The sequence below is a fragment of the Fringilla coelebs genome (genome assembly GCF_963513975.1).
Source record: "Fringilla coelebs genome assembly, chromosome: 3".
In the NCBI taxonomy this organism is placed as follows: domain Eukaryota; kingdom Metazoa; phylum Chordata; class Aves; order Passeriformes; family Fringillidae; genus Fringilla; species Fringilla coelebs.
This window is the reverse complement of record NC_140030.1, coordinates 31,974,184-31,989,809: the sequence shown is the minus strand read 5'-3', so window position 1 is coordinate 31,989,809 and position 15,626 is coordinate 31,974,184. Positions and strand designations below refer to the sequence as shown.

Below are 15,626 nucleotides of genomic sequence, written 5' to 3'. Positions count from 1 at the left end.
AGGGAGACAGCTGGGGACAGCCCCAGCCTTGGCATCAGGCACATTCCTGCAGACAGGAGGAGCCCAGGATGGGCTGTGGGCTCAGCTTGGTGACCTCCATGGGCAGGCAGGGCAGGGTGGGGCTGTGTGGGGCTGTGTGCCAGTCCTGGGACTGGGGCTGGTGGCCCCAGGGGGGTGACATGGGGTCCTGGGTTCTCGGGGCACTGATAATAAAATAAATGGAGCTGTAATTCTAGCAAACACTTCTGATGATAGCAGTGATGGCCAAAGGGTTGATTTGGTAGTGGAAGCTGTCACACGGCTCCTGCCCCCATGGGGGCCTGTGGGTCATGGGAAGGAGGTGCCCCTTCCTGCACCCCAGAGCCTCATCCAGTGGGGCTGGTGGGGTGTAGGGTGCTTGACAAAATCAGCTTCATTCTGTGTCCCATTCCGACTAAATGTGCACAGCCAGACCTTCACAGTAGCCCACCAGTCTGTCTGCCCAGGACTTGCCCTTTGTTGTACGATCCCCAGTGTGGCTGCTGGGGCTTGGAGCTTGGAGTGAAAAGCAGCTTTGAGATCTCTTTGCTTTCCCTGGCTTTTCCTTTGAAAGTCCTGGGAATAGTGGCTTGTAGATCAATGGGAATTCGGGGACTTTCACTGACCCCTTTCATTTGGGCTTCTTGGCAAACCTGCCAAAGGAAACTTCAGCTTTCTGCTCCATTTGGTTTCCTGATCCATGCTTCACTGGGGGAGAGAGAACATGTGCATGTGAACGAGGAAAGATGAGAGGCTTTCTCCAAAACTAATCTACAGAGAATCAATGGCTTCTTACTACTCTGCTGAGAGCAACAAACAAAAATTACTCTGTTTAGTGCACATGATAAAACCTTCAACAGGGGATGGAAAAGGCAGCCCAAAAAGCTGTGATGCTATTGCAGCCCTGCTAGGTTTAAGTTGCTCTTGAGGGAAAGTCTGCAACCAAAGCTTTGTCTTTCATTAGCCTAACAGGGGTTTAGGAGCATTTTGATGCACCTGTGTGATGTCTGTGAGGGAAGTATCAGCTGTATCAGTATTCAGCTCAGCAGCAAAATCTCATGGGCTTCTTAATACAACACAGTGTTGTATAATGGGGAATACTTTAAGTGCTACAGTGATATTCATCCTGACTCTTTCTTTTGCTCACTATATTTACTGTGTCATCACTTAATTAAAATGAAGAAGACACGTATAGACATAAATATGACCTTGAGATATTTTAATGCTTAATGAAGAAAAAGCTTTTCCAAAGAGTGTACTGTGTCTACCTTATCCTGCTGCTTGGTCAAGCATTAGAGGATGGAAATTAAGTCCTATCTGTGTTCCAGGAGGTCTCTTCTTGTTAAGCTATAGGTGTTATTACTACATTTGTGAAATTACTTTAAAACAATAAATAAAGTACCCTTAAGTGCCTATTTTAAACAATGTAATCTGTGAACATGGTTTCTGCAAATCACAAATAATGCCACTTTTGTTTGTTTACAGAACATCAGACTTCAATCTCATTTAGGCTGATGAAAATCCAGAGTAACATCTTTAAACTCAGAAGAGTAAAGGCAAATGAGGTCAGAATTTGACCCACTAAGCCTTGGTCCACCCTTTTTGTATCTTAATAATTAGTATGTGCTTGTTGACAGCAAACTCTTCTTTGCTTCTTACATTTTGTGAACTGCATTGCAAATTCAGCTCTTCATTACAAAAACATGATTCATTCTCTTTTTTTAGATCTAGATACTTTTAAAGAGAGTAGTCTTGATTCTTCCTCCATTGAAATTAATGAAAAAAACTCTCACTGAATTTTTTTGAAGGACAAACGTTTCACAGGCCAAAGAATTAATTACTGTAAATCCCATGGGCCTCATACAAGTTATCTCTATTCTGCTTCTTGTGAGCTGTCATGAGAGGTATGATTCAGGGCTTGTGGTATAACAGTGTGATAACCCGAATTCTTGCACATGTAGGAAATGTTTTCTGCTATTCATAAATGAATAAATAGATAGGTAATTGCTCAATCTTTTGCAAGAAGTAGCTGCTGATCAAGATTTAAGTTTCTAAGCAAATTTTCTAGAAAATTAAAATACTTATCAGTAAAAAAACCTTCCTGTAAATCTAAGTTTTTCTTAATATGTACGCACCAGTTACAGCTGGTTAAGATTTCATTACTGTATCTCTCCTTATACTGCCCATATTCCAATAGATCTTGTTCATTCCACTCAGAGCAAGGGAAAAAAGATACAAATTCCAAGTCGATGCTTACTATTTTGCAAGAACTTACAGACAGTTTGTTAAGAAATAATAGGCAAATGGATCATACACTGCTCTGACTGCTACTAAATTAGTGCAGTAGTTCTGCTTTGTTCCTTGAATGGCAATGTTCCTGGTATGACTGTTATTAGAACTATATAAATTATGTAAATAACAGTAATTTTGTAGAGTTGAACAAAATTGTTACTGTTTTATTAAGAACATGCTCCCAAGAACACCATGTTTTCCTTGCCCAGGAAAGACCTCTGTGGTCTCACAGCCCTCAGAATCTCTTTGAGTCCTGCCACTGGGCCTGCCTGGATGCAGCATTGCTGGGACCGACGGGCTCTGGTGTTTCCATGCCAGCTGTGTCTGGAGTGTCTTTGACCTGCAGAACTTTGCCTATGCCATAACCATGCTGCTCAGACAGGAGGGTCAGGGCAGAATTCAGGGAGTCCACATTTCTGTTTGTTCAGGCAACCCAATCAAATGCATGAATGAACTTTATCAACATGAGACCTGCCTTTGTCCAGTGCGATGGCTCCGATCCCCATATGCCCAGCAACATCCTGGTTCCCTGCACATCTTCTACACCTCCACAGCATTTGGAGTTGTCACCACATCCCAGCCTTCCTTTGTTTTGTGGTCTGTGAGAGAAACCCATCTGCATGTCTTGCTGTGCTGCAGGCTGGCAGCTCAGCCAGCGCGGTGTCTCTGTTCCCACTGAGCGGGCAGGACTCTGCAGGCTGCCTGCAGTGTCACTGATACTCTGCTGTCCTGTCACCACGCTGTGTCACTGCCCTGCACACACTCTGCAAGCTGCTCTACCCAGTGAGGAGCCCAGCACATCACCTACCAGCTTTTTCCTTCCCTCATGATGGCTGTTCCTTTGGGATGGAGGGGTTTCTTGGTGCCGATTGCCAAATTACAGCAGAAAGCTCTGACTACTGGTATGGCTCTTTGGAGGCAACGGGAGTGGGAGCTTGCACCACCCAGTTGCTGTATTGTATCAGTCCTACACCTGTCTCACCTGGTGTATCCTGCATTCTGCAGGCCACTGTGCATTGTCACAGCTTTGGAAACACAAGGGTAAAGCCAACAGGAGTCTCTAAATAAAAAATATAAGTATTTTCAAGCCACCGAAGGTCTGCAAGCCTGTGTTTTCTAGCTGGCCTGCGGGCTGGCTGGCAGGCAAAGCAGAACGTGCTGCTTCTCTCTTTGTCCTGGCATGTGGCCCCTGAGCCTTGTCTCTTCTCCAGGGAGCAGCAGGGACCCAGCCAGCCCCAGGTGGGAGCAGCAGAGCGATGGCACAGGGACACCTCTACCCTCGACTCCCTCCTCCCCACTCCGGACATAGATTCTAGTGAAGGCCCTGCCCTGGGAGCATCCCTGGACACAGGTATTCCTGCACACCACGGCTGGGCTGCTGACACAGCTCCCAGGTGAAGCCACACTCCTAAATAAATTACATTCAGGACATGCTGCTGTAATAGCATGGCTGAAAGCAATACCTGAGCTTTCTGCAGATGCCAGCTCCAGGAGGTAGCCAAAATGACTTATTTCAAACATAGTGAATGTGTGAACATGAAAACCAAGGGTTTTTCAAAGGCTCATCTGAATTGCAGAGCTGTTTAAGCCCTTGGGGACTGCTGACAATTCCCAAGGACATCCTCAATGCACATTGTTTTCTCTGAAATTTTTTAGCATAATGAGTTAAAAATAAGCATCCTGAGTTAAGGACTCAGTGTAACGAGGAATTCTGCAGCAGGCACCATGGAATCCCCTGACCATATTACATGTCTTACAATATTCATCTTGGATTTTTCCTGTCTTTAAAAAGCCCCATTGCTAGTATCACATCAGTTATACAGCATTCTTTATTTCCAGTTTTAAAGTTCCTCTAGGTGCTAGAACATACTTTGGAACTGTGAACCCAGCTCAGAAACTGGAAGGCAAACACTAAATTATTTTATAAAAGTTTCACTGCTTTAAGCCTAATATCATATCATATTTTTAAATGTCTGAGTCATTTGGAAAGCTTGGGACTGTCTGTATTAATCATGGCCCCAGAAGATCTATCCCAACAGTCAGAAAGCAACTCCATTTGTAGTCAAGGATTGCAAACACAATCTTCCTGGAACTGAAAGTTGCACATTGTGCAATTTTTATGGCTTGCATAGCTTTTCTATTTTTAGTTGTTTCAAACCTGCAATACATCATATAATCCTCCTTAAACTGTCATCCATAATGCTAATTGACACTAACTTGGCATAACCCATTTGCTTTCTTAAATTTATATAGTTTCTGTTTTATCTAACAATGTTACACAAACAAAACTTTATTTTTCTCTGATATAAAATTGATGTGAGTACAAACTGGTAACGATGTGTTTCTAGTTATGGACTTCAAAACAATTAACAAAAAAAAATTACTCCTCCTCCCAGTATTTTCTTTCTTTCTTTTAAAAATATGCATGTGTTTTAAAGGCCAACAACTGTTCCATTATTTCAGCAAGCCATTTATTTAATATTTGCCTCTACAGACATTAGGAAAAGTTTCTCTGAGGTTTGAGAAAGACTAATATAATGGCACTTCTCAGATTTTATGAATACACAAAGAGAGGAACAATTTTCAGGGTTTTTTTCCTTTCTACAAATGCATCTTCAAGGTACAAGTGATCAGTCAGTGGCAAGTATTTACACAGAGCTCCCCAGCTCTGTTCTTGCTTACTTAAATTGTTGTTCGGCTACCAGCAGAAATCCTTTACAAGACCCTGTGTCACACCATGGCTGAGCAGAGGACTCACCAGTTCATGACTTTTGTACCATAATCCTAAGTGTTTGGTGCTGCCAGTATTTTTATTTTCTAGGTTTTCCTATCCCTTTGACTGCAATCCTTTGTCTTTGACATGTATGCTTATCTAACAAGTCCAAGGTTTGTCAAATCCTTGGTGTTTGCTGCTTCCACAGGGTGAATTCTAGTGCCTGGAAATTCAGTGCTGCAGCCAAGTCATCCCACAACGCTGGGATGTGCTGCTGAGCACTTTTCCATGCAGGCTTTTGGTTTTTCTTGATGGCAAAAAGTAATAGCAGTACCAGTAAGTAGAATCAGAATAAAGAGAATTTTTTGCAAGCATGACAGCCACCTTAGGCTGAGCTCGTGGCCATCTGCCAGCTGTACAGAGTTCCTCTAAACTCTCTGGCCATTCCATAGCAGGGTGGTTTTGCAGGCCTAGAATTCACTGACAAACTGCTGATTGATTTTTAAATCTTTTTGTTTTAAATTTATATTGTTTTTTTTTTTTTTTTTGCAGTCAGTGGTGTTGTGCAGGATGAATTGAAAAGATGGATACCATGTTTCTGAATTTACTTTCATTAAACGAGTTGCACAATTTAATGTAGGGGCACATTCCTCAAATTCCATTTCATTTAGCAGAGTCTTTCAGGTTTAAAGGTATAAAATATTCTTAATTAGTAAAAGTAAGGAAATATTTATTCAACATGGGGATTTAATTCTAACTTTTTTGAAAGCCTTGGGAAATATTTTCAGTATGTATACAGTGGAGGCTCAGCTGTTTATTTTGAGCTTTTTTGGCACAGCTGTGCTTAGCAGTTGGCTATTGGATGCTCTGGAGAGCTGCCCTTTAACTTTTGTCTGGGCAGGTCTGTAAAAATGCTCTTACCTCTGAGATTCATGCAGCCTGTGTGTGGACAAATGCAGATAAGGAAAAGCTCTTATCTGTGGTCTCTGTAGTGAATAGTGCCAGAGCAAGCAGTGGAAGTGAGAGCTCACTCAGACATTTTCACTAGGCACATAAAGCTGAGTGAGGGAGTAAAACAGTAAATGAAATGTGAACTGTAAAACAGTAAATGAAATCTTGTTTCTTAAGGTAAGCAAGTATAGCACCTTGAATATGACAAGAGGTGGATTTGCTTCCTCAAAGGAGGAAAACTGGCTGATCTTCCCTTTCCCAGTCACAGCAGAGCCAAGGCATGGCAGAGCTGCCAGCAGCAGCAGCACCTGGTCCTTGCCAAGGCTCTGGGTCCACCACTCAGGAGAAGCAGCTCCAAGTCATTTCTCAGCCACCTAAACCTCCTTGAAGGCAAATGAAATATATTTAAGGAAACAAATAAGGAATGCTGAGACACTGCATAACTGCAGGGTCAGACAGCTTTTCACTAAATAAAGAAAACCAGCAATGTACTTATATGCTGCTTTCTTACCTGACCTACCAATAATATGCAATCTGTATTTCTGCCTCTCTCTCTCTATTTTTTTTTTGGATGGTGACCAATATTTTGTGAAATGTCAAATCACTCTTGAAAATTTGTATTCCAAAACCCAGTGTTGCCTTAATATTTAGAGACATCCCACCAATTCCCTTCAGCAACAGAGATCCCCACTGCTTTTCTGTCATTCAGCTCCTCATATGAAATAGGAACTTGAAAGTTTTATGATTAATTTTTTTTTCAGATTTTTCATTAATAAAATTTAGTTTCTAGTTTCACCTTCCCTAACTGAAAGAAACCTAATGTAGGTCCATTTTTATTGCCCTTTCTTAAATTAGTTGTTTTGTACAACTACAGCCGAATTGTCCCCACTCTTCCTCCTAAGAAAAGAGTTTAGTAGAGAGGTTGTAGCTGGAGTACCAAATGAGCTCGTTTCCAAGTTAGGGAGCTCAGTGAGGGTCACTATCGACTCTTTTCAGTGCTTGTCAGAAACGCTGTGTTCCCTGCCCCTCTCAGGCAGAAGTGCCTGCAGCAGAGGTCTGGTGCCTTGTAGAACACCGGTCCCAACAGCACAAGCCACTTCAGTTTGTGACTTCATTAACGCAAAGCTGGCAGGGTTGGTTATAGCAGGGCTGTGAGGGGCAGACCCAGTCCCGCAGCCTCTGCCCTGTCCTAACACTTGCCACCAAGTGTGGCACTGTGTCAGACGCTGATAACGAGGTGCCAAATACCTGCTATTGCCTCCCCACCCATCAGCAGAATCGGCCTTTGCGATGATGCATTTCTGGATCCAGCCCCAGTTTATCAGTCCGTTCACTGATGTGCCCAAATTAAGGGTGCAGCCTCTTTAGAGAGATTAGGGCTGACTCAGAGGGGCAAAACTGAGACCTCCAGCCTTGAACTCTCACAGGGAGACTGGAACAACACCACCCTCTACCTAGCACCTTTTACCATGGGAAGAAAATCAGGGGATGCTTTCCCTGATAAATAGGAGCTATGGTGGGCTTTAGCAGTGGTCACTGGAAGTGCCTGCCTGAGGAGAAGGAGGGCAGAGCTGCAGTCCTAACACGGCCTCAGAGAGCTCAGACTCCATTCCAAAGACACTGCAGATTATGGATGAAACCTAAACTTCTACCTGAGTCACACAAGCATTATGAATTCATACCAGTGCAGACAACTTTAACATCACATGGGCTTGTAAAACACCCACTCCATTCTCTTTTTAATATCTTTCCATGGCTCTGAACTGAAATTACTTTCTAAGAAAAGCAGCTGAGAAAGTTTTTCTCTATGCTTCCCAGTAAAAAAAAAAAGAAAAAAAAAAGAAAATTAAACCTTTTTAATGAAGTTAAGAAAGGTAGGTTATTTGGCTAGTTGCAACAAGACAAACACAATTAACTTATATTTTATCCCCGATGAAATTGGATTTTAAGATGTCAGGGACATTAAAGAATCTGGCAATAGGTAATCCTAGTAATGCTAATGCAAGACCAAGCCCATGCAGAAATATTTGTTTGCTTCTTTCTCCTCCTTTCCTTCCTTACTCAAAGTAACTATGCTGTATTTTCAGCTTAGCCTAAATTTCTGCTCTGAATTAAAAGGCCAGGTGAAGATTTAAGCAGATTAACACTAAAAGGCTGTTAAAAAACCCCATTAAAACCAGTTCAACCTGTACATCCAGGATAACTCTTTAACTTCATTCTTTTTAAGTGAAGAAATTGTTGTCTAGGGATTTTGAAACCACGACGTTAGAAGAGGCATGCAAATATGGTTTCTAAAAATGAAAACTATTAAAGTGGCTGAGGCTGTTCTCAGCGCCCAGGTGAGGTATCTGCAGGTTTTTGTGCTGCTCCCTGTCAGCCATGTGAGACATTGGTATTACTGAAATCATTTAGGCTGACATTTACTTCTTTACTTTCTCTGCCACAAGTTCTGAAGTCAGTGGAAAGCCTGCAGGATTGCAGGGAAATGATGACAGTCACTGGGCTGGCACTGCCAGGAATGAAGTAAGACTCTCCTTTCCTTTTACCTCTTTGCAAACAGTAATGAGGAGTGAAGGCCGGGGCTTTGAATAATGCAAGGGCCACTCTGGAGCCTCACAGTGTGTCCCCTTATCAGTGACATAAAGAGCTCAAAGTTTGTGCCACCAAGCCCAGCATGAGCCTGGTGTGAAGTGGGGATGTTGAGCAGCCTGTCTGTGTGCTTCAGCTTCTCTGCCTCTTCCTGCTCCTGCTGAACCTCTCCATCACCAAAATATCCTTCAGCAGCAACTTAAAAATATGCCTCAAAAATAAGTACTAGAGTTTCGCATGCTTTGACCTAACTTGAAAAATTTGGGTTTTTTTCTGTTTTCCCACCACCCACTGCTTATTTTCCCTCTCCAGACTGTGTATTTTTGGTGAGTTGCACCTTCCCTCAGCACGGCTGATTAGTTTTCCATTTCCTTTGTTTGTAAAGGCTGTGGAAAGGAGAGGTTGTAAATTAAACAGTGAGGGGGCATGAGCACAGATACTGGAAGGTGAATGTTTGTACTCCTGCTAAATTCTTGCAGGGGTCCTTGGCACACTTCTGGCCAGGCCACTTAACAGCCTCCCATCCCATCTGAGAGCACGATTCAGGAGTCAGCACGGGCTAGCAGCAATTCCCAGGGGGCAGTGTGGATGCAGCCAACATGTTATGGATGCTAAGAGGGCTTAAGAGCCTGAAGCATTTTCCAGGACAGCTGGCCTCACAGTCAGAGAGGAGTCCTGGCCATGGTTAATCTCCAGTATACATGTAGCCAGAGGATTTTTTTTTTTTTCCCAATGGGAAAAATATTATTGTAAAACCACCAAAATTGATAATGAAACCCAAGGGCAGGTTTAGTATCAGAGACTATTTTAACTCCTTGTCTTGAAATCAATTAAACTCCACAGAGGAGGAACCTTTTGGGAGGTGGAAGGCAGCCCAGTTTAATGGAGGGGGTTAAATTCACATCTCACCAGAAGACAAGGCATTCATGTGCAAGCTGGTACTCTGTGTCTATCAACAACTGAAACTTCCTACAAAGGAGTCACTGACAGAGATTTGGAACTTGCTCTCTGCTTTGGTTGACAGTTGAAATTTGAGATGCTGCAGATGGCTTTTTTTTACACTGTTGTCTCTTGGAGACTATATTTGTAGAAGATCCAGGTCCTCTGTCTAATTTTTTTCCCTTTGCCATAAAATCTGTAAGGGTATCTACATTGTTATTAATTTTTGTATTTTTTTTAAACAAGAGAAAGATAAATTAGTCACATGTCAAACGTAGCTATAGCTTACTCTTTCAGCAAAATCAGAGCTGTGCAAATTATTGCTACTGAAAAGAAGACAGATTCAAGATCCACATCAGGTCAGAAAGAGACAGCAAAATATTTACCTCTACCCAAAGCTCAGAGTTTGCTTTTGGGACATTAATATTTTTGTCTCATCTCATAGCTGTTAAAAATACAAGTGAATTTTGAAATAAAAAGTAACTTTTCAAAGTGAAAAGTTGAAACTTATTTTGTAGAAAGCTAAGGGCTTCCTCATTTGCTAATTGTGATTGCTATTTGCCATATGATTAGTAGGTTAAAGCAGGCTTGCAAGGCTTTAGTTTCCATGCTGTATTTCTCAGTGATATAGAATTTTTAAGTATTCTGATTGGTCATAGTGAGGATAACAAACAAGGCAAGACCTGTGATGATTTTCAACCTGCTCCTGCCTACTGCTGCTTTCAGCAGTTTTCTACCACCTTGGCAGGGGACTGTGCACTGTTATAGCATCAGTGGGCTTTAGAAATTACTTACTAGAGATGCTTGAGTGCTGTTCCTATGTCCACAGTGTATTCCACCTTGTGGGTTATCAGCTTGGTCCTATGCTGCCAACAAAAAGAAATGACCAGTGCTTACCTAACACCAGAGATTTCCCAACTGCAGGAGTGAAAAACCCTTGGTAGGCCAGCTAATCTGCATCACCTCTCTTACCATTCCCCAGGCACGTTCTGGCTGTCAGGTGATAAAACAAATGTGTAGGAGGTTTGGACTGGAACTAATGGTGGCAGTGCTAGCGTTGTCTTCATGTGGAGCTCACAGTTTGATTTGAAATGGGTTAACTCAAAAGAGCAGAAAGCTGTAAAACAATATGAGAGGAATCATGACAGGGCACAGGGCTCAATCCAGCGCTCTGAGAGCGGCCGTGTCCCAAGACAGCCTTCACCAGCTGGGTGCAAGGCCCCAGAAAGCAGCTGCATTACTTTCCTCCAAAGATTCATTTTCCCTCAGATCAGAGGTATTCCTGGGCGTGGGACACCCCAGTGGGCTGGGCAGAGGGATGATTCTCCCACCTCTCCCAGCCCAGCTGAAATGGGCTGGAAAGGCTGCGTGCGCTGCAGGCGCTTGGCACTGCTGCCACCCTCCTTGCTCCTGGCCAGTCCCTTTCAGCCACACGGCCACTCCAGAGAATAAATGTCTCAGCCCTCATCAGACCTTGTGGCATGTTTGTCTGGTGGTGTCAGCTACTTGAACTGTCTCCTCTGTGACTCCTGTTTGTGCTTTCTGGCAGCTGGGAAGCACAGTAATCAAAACATGGGTAGGGTGATATATAAAAGTTTATTTTTTTGACTCAATTATGATCTAATAGCTTATCATTCCTCATGCCTCATGCATCCAAGATGTTTTTCCAGATGAAGCCTGGGAAACATGAATCTTTGTGAAACAAGTCTATGTTACTCCTTAGTTGGTCAGCATGCATTACTCATGTAAAAGTATTCCAGATGAAACCACAAGTTTTCCTGAAAATGACAAAATTAATGGAATGATACCAGCATAAACTCTGTTCTTTGTAAACCTGTGCCATAATTTAGCTAGAGAAGAGTTTACCTTGGAATTAAGAAAATGGAGTTAAAGTGGTATAAATCTGCCTTGGTGATGACCGTGTTTCCTCTTTTAATTTTGTGAAATCCTTTTCTGCTTTCATGCTGGTTATACTTATTTAGAAAGACACCTGGATATGGAATTTTCAGAAATCTATTTTCTTCCTGAGAGTACATTTATGTTTATTCCTCCTTTTTTTTTTTTTTTTTTTCAAAACAAAGGAACTATTGTTGATATAGCCCTTGGTGAACACAGTCCATGTGTTACTATGTGCCACTGTTACAAGAATCAATTTTGAAATAAAAAAATAAGTTTTTGATAAAGCAAAAAGGCTTAGCTGATTCTCATGGTGCACCTCAGCAACTATGTCTGCCATAACCTTGCTACTTTTCTACACCCCTTGCAAACAGCAAACCCCACTATGGCAGCAGTGTCAACAGGATGAAACAAATATTTATTCTTCAGTGCATGAGGCTCAGCACTGGGGTGCTGTTCCTGCTGTTCCACCTGTATGACAAACACTTTTCCAGGGCAGCAAGCAGACCAGGTGAAAGGAGGAAAGCAGCAATGGTCTACATAGCTAGACTAGCCACAAGTCCTCTCCAGGTCTGTAGAGGAATTACAGCCCTGTGGTTTGGTTATTCAAGCTGTTCACTGAACAGAGAATTGTCCTGATTCAAAGAGTATCCATAGCTCCATGCCAAGAGTGCAACAAGAAGGGCAAGCAGCAAACATGTGCTCTCACAAAAGCACATTGGCAAAGTATAACACTGTCAAAAGGAACAAAGACTTTTCTTGTTTGCTCAAACCATGATGCATATGAGGACAGGAGTCTGGGGTTAGACAGCACAACGGATTAGTACTTTAGGCTTGAAAATGTAGAAATTCAGGAAACCCCAGGATTACTAAGGTCAGATATTTTTTCTGTTCTTCATCCTATTAGTCATTAGGTTTATGGCTCTCCTCTGACCATCATGACTGAAACAAACGCAGGAGTCATCTGCAAAAGCAAAAGCAAGAATGAGGTCTGCATTCCCTTGGCCTAGTTCAGTCACAGTCCAGAGTCTGTCACGTCCAGAGTCTGCTCCACACAGCATTAGAGTCCAACTGCACAGCATTGCTCATTCAGCACAGCCACAGCTCCTACTGGGCCTACCACAGCCTCTTGGGAGTGTGACTCCTTTTAATCTCTTACAGCCAGACAAAATGATGAACATCTGCAGAGCCCAGGAAAATGTCCTGGAATAACCAATATGAAAACTAAGAATTTTAATCAGTCTCTGAGGTGGTATGAACAGTTGTATCTCTACATGATTATCCTGCGAAAGTCACACCATTGAAGCCAGGTAAACTTAGTTGTGGCTACCCAGATATGCCTTGGAGCTAAAGCCATCCATTCCTATCTGGGGTGGTCCTTGCTGAGGACATCCAAGCCAACAAGGTCAATTTGATGCCCCCATCCTCCTCTCCTCCTGACATTTGAGAAAAAGTCTTTTCCCTTCCCTTCCCTTCCCTTCCCTTCCCTTCCCTTCCCTTCCCTTCCCTTCCCTTCCCTTCCCTTCCCTTCCCTTCCCTTCCCTTCCCTTCCCTTCCCTTCCCTTCCCTTCCCTTCCCTTCCCTTCCCTTCCCTTCCCTTCCCTTCCCTTCCCTTCCCTTCCCTTCCCTTCCCTTCCCTTCCCTTCCCTTCCCTTCCCTTCCCTTCCCTTCCCTTCCCTTCCCTTCCCTTCCCTTCCCTTCCCTTCCCTTCCCTTCCCTTCCCTTCCCTTCCCTTCCCTTCCCTTCCCTTCCCTTCCCTTCCCTTCCCTTCCCTTCCCTTCCCTTCCCTTCCCTTCCCCTTTTCTCATCTTGTCTTTCATTTTTTTTTAATTGGTACCTACTACTTTCAGATACAGACTGACGCTATTTAAAATCTTTTCTAGCTCTCCTCATCATTTGTGGGGTGTTTCAGATCTGATGGAGGGTTTCTATTATTTGGTCTCCAGTTTGAGTATGTTTAAATTATTTTTCTCTCCTAGTCTTATATATTGATCCATAATCACCGGGCAGAAACTTGAATTGCTCAGTGCTTGAGTTCTCCTCAATCAACCCTGTGTACCCAGGCACGTCCGCACATCACTTTGCTCCACTCCAAATTCCTGCAGAGCAGAGCCCCTGAAAGATACAGCTCCCAAAGCCACAGCAGAGAAACAAATTCCAGTTTTGGTTCACTAACCCAGCTGTACTGTCCCTACAATACTTTGTTAGCCTGTCAGAAACCCAGCACTTTCATGTCATACTCTAATCAGTTAGATCTGCAACTGAGATCCAGACTACAAACTTATTGCCAATGGCAACAAGCATATCACGGCTTTAAATCAACTTTTGTGCATGTGTGTATATTATGACATTATTATTATTATTATTTTAAGGGAAAGTACTATGGAGCCAAAATCATCATGTCCAATTAGCAAGAGGGGATACACATTAAGTTCAAAGAAGCCCTTTGCGTTATCTGATTCTAACAGAACTAGTAACAGAGCCTAATCTAACCTGCCCTTTCAAGAGCTTTGGGGAGAACAAATTGCCATCAGCGGGGGAAAGACTTGGAATAGCGTGCAGCCTGTCCTCTCCTGACATCCTACTCAGCAAATTCCTCACAGATTTCCTCCTGATGTCAGTAAAACTAACATAAAGGTTATTTCATAAAATCTTGTGTGGATTCTAACTTGTGGAAACCGAAGGATCCGTGCCCAGAACAACAATACAGGCTCATGTAAATAACCATAGCATTTGTCCTTTGTGCATAAAGCTCAACAAATGGCTGAACCAGAGGAGGGGCTGAAGAGTTCCCATGCCGAGTACCAATGCTGTGAGCACATATTGAAATGAGTAGCCAATAAATGTCAAAATCAAGGTGACTGATCGCATAAAGTCTTCTTGTTTGACTGGAAACGGTTAGGAAAGGTTTCCAGCTTAATATGCCATATGATAAGGAGTGGGAAAAAAAGAAGTAGAGTTAAATGCTAAAGTTGTTATAAATCATATGAGCTATTTCTTCAGGGAACACAATCCCTGAATGCTGGAATGATATGGAGATGTAAGGAATGCTGTAAGATATGGAGATGTGGTCAGGACTGACAGCAGGAGGTCATTTGTTACCAGTGTTGGACTGGCAGTGTCCCCAGAATCAGTTTTGGAACCCCGGTGAAACAACAGATAAGCAAAGTTTTGGGATTTGGCTATTTGCATACTGAAATAACACAAATACTCAGACACTACTCTTTATCCGATGCCATCAGAAATGCAGACGGATATCCAAAGTGATAACGCCGAGCCCTCCTTTCCAGCACACAGCATCTCAGCCAACACCACTGCTGTGCTCTGGCTACTTCACGCTGCTCCAATTAAAACTCAGTCATCCTTACAGCTGCTTTGTGTTCCTGGAGCGCTGCACAACAGCTGGATCATGCCGTTGGTTTTGGCCCTCAAACTCCTTGGAAATTACTGTGTGAATATCGAAACCTTGGCCTTTTCTGTCACCATTTAAGCTTCTGTCACCTGCATCTCTGGCTTCAGCACATGACACCTTTGCATTTGGGTAATATGTTGAAAAAGTATCACCATCATAAGGGAAGACAGAGTAAGTGTTAGCATTACCCTGATTTTGGCAGGCTTTCACACTAAGAAAGGCTGCTAGGGGCAGTGTCCCCGAGCGTGGCAGACTGTCTGCCACACTTACTGTCAGGTAAGGCTTGCTGCAAAATAAATCTCCAAATTTAAAAGAAGTTTTGAAAGAGGCCAAGTCTGATGTCCTCTAACAGCAATCACCTGCTTATTAGCCAGATGATATGAAACACCAGGTTAATTGGTTAAACCTCTCTGTTGCCATTTTAATGAACATAACTTTGCATTTGTCCTTGGTGGGCCTCTACTGATTTACATTGAGCATAAGCACACTTGAAATATGCATTCCTAATTTCTCTGTTAACAGGTTGATAAGCCTATAGTCACCTGCTCAGTCTTTACACGGCCTCATGAGCTGTTACTCAGCTCCCACGAGGACAGATGGATCAAAGGGGCTGTCTTGAGCTATGATGTGCCTGGGTGACACACCACCTTTCATGAAGTCTAACACACTCAGCTAAGTGCATCTGGTGGATTATGCAATGTTTCAGGTTGATGATATGTCTCAACTAGACATAAGTTAAATGTAACATTAATTGTGCACTTTCAGGGCTGTAAGTTGAGTCACCTTACTGCAGAGAAATCCCTAAAATGGCATGTT

The 15,626-nt window shown here is 42.9% G+C and overlaps 1 protein-coding gene across 5 annotated transcripts in view; it reads left to right on the top strand.

The window, feature by feature from the left end:
• Window positions 1-15,626, top strand: part of FILIP1 (filamin A interacting protein 1) — a 101,291-nt gene that overhangs the window by 24,409 nt on the left and 61,256 nt on the right. For 3 of the 5 annotated variants that reach the window (XM_084201814.1, XM_084201810.1, XM_084201813.1), the window contains exon 2: window positions 3,522-3,661. The exons of 1 other annotated variant lie outside the window; for it this stretch is intronic. The gene's annotated coding sequence lies outside the window, so the exon portion shown is untranslated. Of the gene's footprint in view, window positions 1-3,521; window positions 3,705-15,626 lie in introns of all 5 variants that reach the window. One more of the 5 variants, XM_084201812.1, reaches the window with a different exon arrangement.